Raw genomic sequence first — 6,993 nt, 5'->3', positions numbered from 1 at the left:
GTCATGTGAAGCAAATGTGTAAGAGAAGGCTTCCTGCTATACTCTTAGATCCCTGTGCTGTCCCATCTCCCAGTGTGTGTCCCACTGCGTGTCAAATAGCACTGTGTGAGTCTCTGTGACACCAGGCCTGACACCATGCCTCCCAGGGTGCATTTGGGCAGGAATCAGAGGGCATGGAGCCTTTGAAGGGCTCCGGCTGGCTGGGCCGGCCGTTGTGCAGCCCATCGGCAGTCATGCAGAGCTGGTCCCCTTTATCTCATTATCTGAGCTCCTGCTGTGCACCTGAAGGGAGGTCAGATCAAAAACCCAAAAGCGTGGAGCCAAGCCTCTTTGCTGCACAGCTATACACTGCTTTAATAACCTCAGCCAATGACAGTATAGACATTCACACAGTATACAGGCTTGGACTTAAATAATACCCTGGGTAACATTGGACAAATTATAATAGGAAGAGCTGGGAGCAGGTAGAAATTCAAAGATGGAAGGAGCACAGAAGTATTCTTCCATTGTAATCCCATTGCTGAGACACATTTGTTGCTCGGGGGTCTCTAAGGTGTATGTGTCACGCCCTGACCTTAAGAGAGCCTTTTTTATTCTCTATTTGGTTAGGTCAGGGTGTGACTTGTGTGGTCAAATCTATGTTTCTATTTCTTTGTTGGCCTAGTATGGTTCCCAATCAGAGGCAGCTGTTTATCATTGTCTCTGATTGGGGATCATACTTAGGCAGCCCTTTTTCCCACCTTAGATTGTGGGATCTTGTTTGTCTATAGTTGCTTTCTGCACTGCATGTAGAGTTACGTTCGTTTTTGTAATTTGTTGTTTTTCGGTGTCATTTTAATAAAAGTAAAATGTACGCCTACCACGCTGCACCTTGGTCCAATCTCTCTCTAAACGATTGTGACAGTATGGACTAACAGACATGATCAGAATAAAAGATCATGTAGCTGCCACAAATGCACAATCCACAAAATGCATTTATTAAGAATCGTTGGAATAAAGAGGGTATGCAAGAGAGATTATATGATCATGTGCAATGTTTTTATTCCATCAACATCAACTAAAATGTACACCCAGTATGACACTGGTGACAGTGTCAGTCTCGCTCAGTGTCTCAGGTTGCTTGGCAAATGCTGTAGCCTGTAATGTAAGGTGTCTTTCACACATCCTACTTGTTGTGAGACAATGTGGAGAGACAGACTGTAAGAAACCTCTGAATTAGCGCTCCATGTGTTAGTGAATCAGTTTCCATTGCTCTGCAATGAGTCTGGATCTGAGTCCTTCCCTGACGATTTCTAGAACGCAAACACATTCTAACCATTCTGATTGGTCCCAGAAACCAAAAGGGTTAGGTCAGACATCAACACAAACGACTTCAGCAATGGCAGTCTCAGACTGAAGTATGTAGCGAACAGAAAGCTGCGGAAGAATTCAGTTTGAGTCGTCAGGCAACTACTCCACATCAGACAGCGCAATCATCTTTCTTATTTCCTGTCCCTGAGCCCAAACACAAGTCCAAAACAACCACAAGCCACTCTTTGAAAAGTCACATTAGTGCTTCTGAAATTCCAGGGAATCTTCATTTAATGTTCTTACATGTTGCTCTAGGCACGCTCAAAAACGTAGAAAGTACTCACTAACTCCTTTGCAAAAGCCCTATGGCTGAAATGCCTACTGTTACATTTAAGAATGCACTTTTAAGTGAAGGGGGCTCAAACTGCATGTGTTTTTTGCACAGCCTAAGGTGAACAAAATACTGTATCACAATGTCTCGTAATTATTCCAGTTTTCAAAGTGAGAAACAAATAGGTTTCCATCAGCAGAACAGCAGCATTGAAGCCCTGGACCAGTTAGCCTGGCTGGGTCTTGATCAAAGAGCCAGATGAAAAGGGTAGAGGGGGTGGACGTGGGGTCCCCGGAGTTCTGTAACCATCTGAAAGCACATTAAAGTCCTATTCATTGATAATGAGCAGACAGAACCCAGAGAATCCCTCTGTGGAAACGTGATACCAGCCTGACCTGTGATCTTTCTTGCTCTCGCAGATAATACACATATTCTGTTGAGATGCACAACTAAAGGTTACAGCGGACGCTTGAACCCACCACCCACTCACTCACACACACGCATGCACAGACACACAATTAAAAGTACCCTGTAAAAAGTAGTTTTGGCAGTTGCATGTCTTGGATGATGGGGTAAAGGCTTTATGCCTAAACAGAGAAAAGCTTACCATGTGTCCATAGGAAGATTAGTTTTTTTTTCTGGGGGACAGACGACTGATTCCAAGACTGAATCCCACAGCATCTGTTCTGTTCCCCCTCAGAAACACTGCAGTACAACCTATTTAGTTACAATGCCATTGCATTCGTCATCATTTAGGTTTTTAGGCATTCTCACCATTTTGAGTTGAATGATCTCTAAAACGTAGACCTACCCTGCTAAAAATGGTAACGCCTTTTCTTTAGCCTCTCCAACAAAAATGAACGGCGAGCTGTAAAATCTCAAAGGACAGGTAAGTAGGTGTGTTGAGTCATTAGGCATTAGGCAGTCTAATTTAGGCTTAATATTTTGTACATCCTATAACAGAGTGAGACAGCCAGGTGCCTCTTGTGACGCTCTGTTGACAGTCTTTCTTATTTTCCATTTTGCTTGTCAAGTTGGGCAGAGTCTAAACTCATGCAGCTTATAACAAATTTGACCCTCTTAAGAGCTACATTCACTCAGTCAATGCGTTCACAGCTCTGACGTTCTTACCTCGACCACTTTCACACACCTACCTTGAGCAAAAATCCTTACATGCATTTTCCCACACACTCAACTGGGCAGGGAAAGTTTTGAGATTGATATTTGTTTACATCTTAGGGACAAAATCAATTAAAACACTAACATAGAACTTGATGATTAAAGTAGAAACAATCCTCTCTCTTTTTGGTAACAACAAACACAGAAGCAGAGCACACACGGTCTTCCAGGTCATCCACTGGCAACGTACACTAACTATTACCCCATCTTTGTTTTTTTTAATTGAAAGCATCCAATCAATCCATGCCATCTGAACTCAACCATCCATGCCATCTGAATGTACTGTGCAGACTCTACATGGCAAACTTCTAGCTCTATCATGGATCTCATGGCCCACGTTGCGTTCTGTGTGTTTATTTTCACCCCGTTCCTCTCAGCTTATCCCTCAGCAGATGGGCGCTAGGCGGATGAGGAGTTTTGCTCCCACACTGACTCATCACACCTGCCGCCCGGCGAGGCGCCTGCCTGATGCACACAGATGACACCATACGTTGTACCATGGGCGTCTCCCACCCTAGCTGGGAGTATGACTCTCCTGGCTCCACGTCCATAATAACATACAGAACATATAGAATTAGGCCTATTCATAGGTTGCACCTCCGTCACTCGGTCGCGTCATGCCATTGTTCTGAACGTTCTCAAGCCGCCCTAAAGTCCTGACAAGACCAGTCATTCTGGACGGAAGCTAACTACTGTTTAGTCTAAATTACACTACAGTGCTTGGAAATACAATGACATTGATAAAGTAGTCGAATGTTTAGTACGAAAAACTTTTCCAGCATTATCATGTTGTCAAATTTACTTTAGACAGATGGCAATGTTGTCATTGGCTAGCAAAGTTCGTCAAAAATAGCTACCAAGGCTAAAGGTAGCTAGCTAAAATTCGGTGTCCTCCCCTTAAACTTAGCTAACACTATACTGCATCTAAAGTCAATCTGGCAACATCAAAATGATGACAAAAGGTTTTCCTTCTAATTATTTGCCTCCTTTTGAATGGCATTGTATTTCCAGGCCACTGTAATGCACTTGTGATGAAATCTTCATCAGCACTCATTGACGATGCATTGAGTAGAATGCGCAGTTGGGCATCAGTCCAAAATGAATATTCAAAACAATATTGTGACAAAGCATGCAACCCATGAATAGGATCTCTGTGACCACACCTCCCTCTTGTCACAGAACTTTCTGGAACTCCGACCTAAAAGACACAACCCAGGATCTACAGGTTAAGGGCTCACACACCAATATCGTTTGCTGGCCGAGAGTACTTAACACATCTGAATGTAATTTGCGAACCAAGTGTGCACAGATTTTATATGTAGAATCGCATCAAAAATGTCGTCAGTCAGACATCTACAGTGGGTGGTCCTTAAAGCACAGCGTGCTGAACAATCGGCAGACGAACACTAGATCCACATTCGGTGAGATGTGTGTGAGCCTTAAGAGAATTTTGAGATTAGTTTGGGATCCAAACTGACATATTTAATCTTGTCTAAAATGACTAGATAACATCAAAGACCACTCTTCTCATGTCTCTCTCACAATTGTTGTCCATGTCATACATCACCCTTTGAAGTTGTAGGATCTTAATTTGAGCCAGTTTTCTACAGTAGGAAAATAATCCTGCAGCAACAGGAAATGTGGACATTGGTGTAGGGTTTGATACATTTTTCGTAAGGGAAACGAAGTCTGAAATGTCAAAGGGGAAATTACAAACTTCAGAAGCCTTTTTAAACTTCAAATACACTACTGCATTGCAGTAAAGTTCTCCTGCAACACGCTGATCAAATTAAAATCCTACACCTGTATGAAGATCAAAGCCAGCTGGCAAAAAAATGTCTGCCTTGGTGCACAATTTTGAAAATATGCAAATATGTTCCTAGATATGTTCTCTACACCATTTGAAAGCCCCGAGCCTGCAATGTTCATCAAGGTAGTGAGAGTTGGGGACCGTATGAAACTGTCTGACTGAATCTGTTCCCCACAGCATACAAACCAGTCATAACCACTGACTCTTGCTTAACATCACAATATCTATCCATCAGGGATATCCACCAGTAGGTAGAGGGAAAGATGGTGACCCTGACAAGTGGTCCCCTTAGGGGTGTGATTGGCTAATATCCCCTGATAAGCACTTGTAGCCACGGGGGGCTTAGTGGGTGCAAGTGGCTCCAGTCTGGCTGCAGATCCCCAGGTGAACTCTGATTGGAGAGTGGAGACCACAAGCTGCCAGCCCTGGGAAGAAAAGTCTCTCAGCTCATTAAATGGAATGACTAATGAGACTCACAGCTAGACAGTGACAGAGTAGCAGCTATCGCCTGCCACTCTCAATTTCTCTCTCTTTCTTGCCTCCTAGTGCCAGAGAATGAGCCTGATAAACAATCCTTGACTTCAGCCTGGCAAGTAGTCTAAACAAGGCCCCCAACCTGCATTTGACACTGACAGTGAATTGTGTGTGTGTGTCTGTGTGTGTGTGTCTCAGCAGAGAGAGATACACAACACAGAGATAAAATATTTCTTCACTCTACAATTATACAGTATCGCTGTTGAATCATTTCCCCACCTGTTCCTCTCAATCACTACTTTGATGATTGTTGGATTAAGTTCAATCGTGAGTCACAGTGATTACATACTTCAATTCACAAGTGTTTTCATACACTGGCGCTGTGGTTGACTCCAATAATACAAATGTCAAGAGCAACCTTTTGAAAAAAGGGATGTATTCATGACCTGTAATCTCCCCCCAAGTAGAACACAGCTTTCCTGACAATGCCACCATGGTAACCGACATGTGTTATCATCTAGCTCGACTGATGGGGCTTTTTGATTATCAGTAGCAAACTCAGTGAGTGGACATCTGCTGTTGCTGGCTGCTCGGTGGGTGACATATCACGTCTCCTGCTCCTCCTACACACGCCCTCCTTAATGGCACTACGACAACATCTGCTTACCTCACACTCACACACTGACGCATACACTGAGACAATACTGCCATTCTGCCCCCAGGCAAACGACAGGCACTATATCCCCATAGGAGGGACGATGTTGGGGAGGAGAGATCCAACTTCTAGCTAGACTACTAGTTCAACAAAACGGTTTGTTTATAACCACAGCACTGGACCCAATTTTATTTAAATAGGTCACATCAGGGCGCCAGATTTGCTAAATTAGGCAAAAAGATGGAATCCATTTGGAGAGTTGTACTAATGATTAAAATGACTAGCATTAAGGAAAGGTGGAAATCTGCTTTTAGGAAATCCAATGGCTGCATCTGTCATAAGGGGGACGGAGGTGACGGGTGTGTGTGTGTGGGGAGGGGGGGGGTCAGGAGTCAGGATCAGATTCACAGCTGCAGCTGGACTGTATGGAGTCACTCCTCTGATACTGTGGTGCTGGTGGTAAGGGATGAGAAGAGTTGGAGGGACGAAACGAGAACATTTGGGCCTAGATATGTTTTTATATTTCTCTATGCTTTCCTGATTTACAACATCAGCAGTGGAAACAGCATTGTCAAATATATCTACAGTTTAAATGGGCATTTAGACAATCTTACAAAATAAAATGCAGGCAGCTGTTTCCTCTAATGAATAATTAGAATAATTTATTTGATCGTGTTAAAGTCAAAGACTGCTTTCATGTTTAGGGCTCATATCACTCTCTCCTCTAATGTTCCAGACAATAACCAGATCCCCTGAGATGCTCCAAAATACCTACGGACTGTCTGGATAGAACTAGATCAGGTTACAACGTCTGAAAATCAAGAGTTAAACTCTAGGTTAAGTGCCAACGCAGTCGAGTAATAGTATAATAATAACCTGTTAATAGATTTAACATTCACAAAATAATAACTTAAACCATACATGTACAGTCCCAGTAAAACATTTGGACACAGCTACTCATTCAATGGGATTTCTTAACTTTTTACTGTTTTCTACATTGGAGAATAATAGTGAAGACATCAAAACTATGAAATAACACATATGTAATCATGTTGTAACCAAAAAAAAGTGTTAAACAGATTCTTCAAAGTAGCCACCCTTTCCCTTGATGAGAGCTTTGCACACATTTTGGCATTCTCTCAACCAGCTTCATGAGGTAGATCATTTGTGGAATTTCTATCCTTCTTAATGCATTTGAGCCAATCAGCTGTGTTGTGACAAGGGAGGGGTAGTATACAAAAGATAGCCCTATTT

Source organism: Oncorhynchus tshawytscha, linkage group LG09 (genome assembly GCF_018296145.1).
Source record: "Oncorhynchus tshawytscha isolate Ot180627B linkage group LG09, Otsh_v2.0, whole genome shotgun sequence".
Taxonomy (NCBI): Eukaryota; Metazoa; Chordata; class Actinopteri; order Salmoniformes; family Salmonidae; genus Oncorhynchus; species Oncorhynchus tshawytscha.
Note: the sequence above shows the minus strand (reverse complement) of the source record.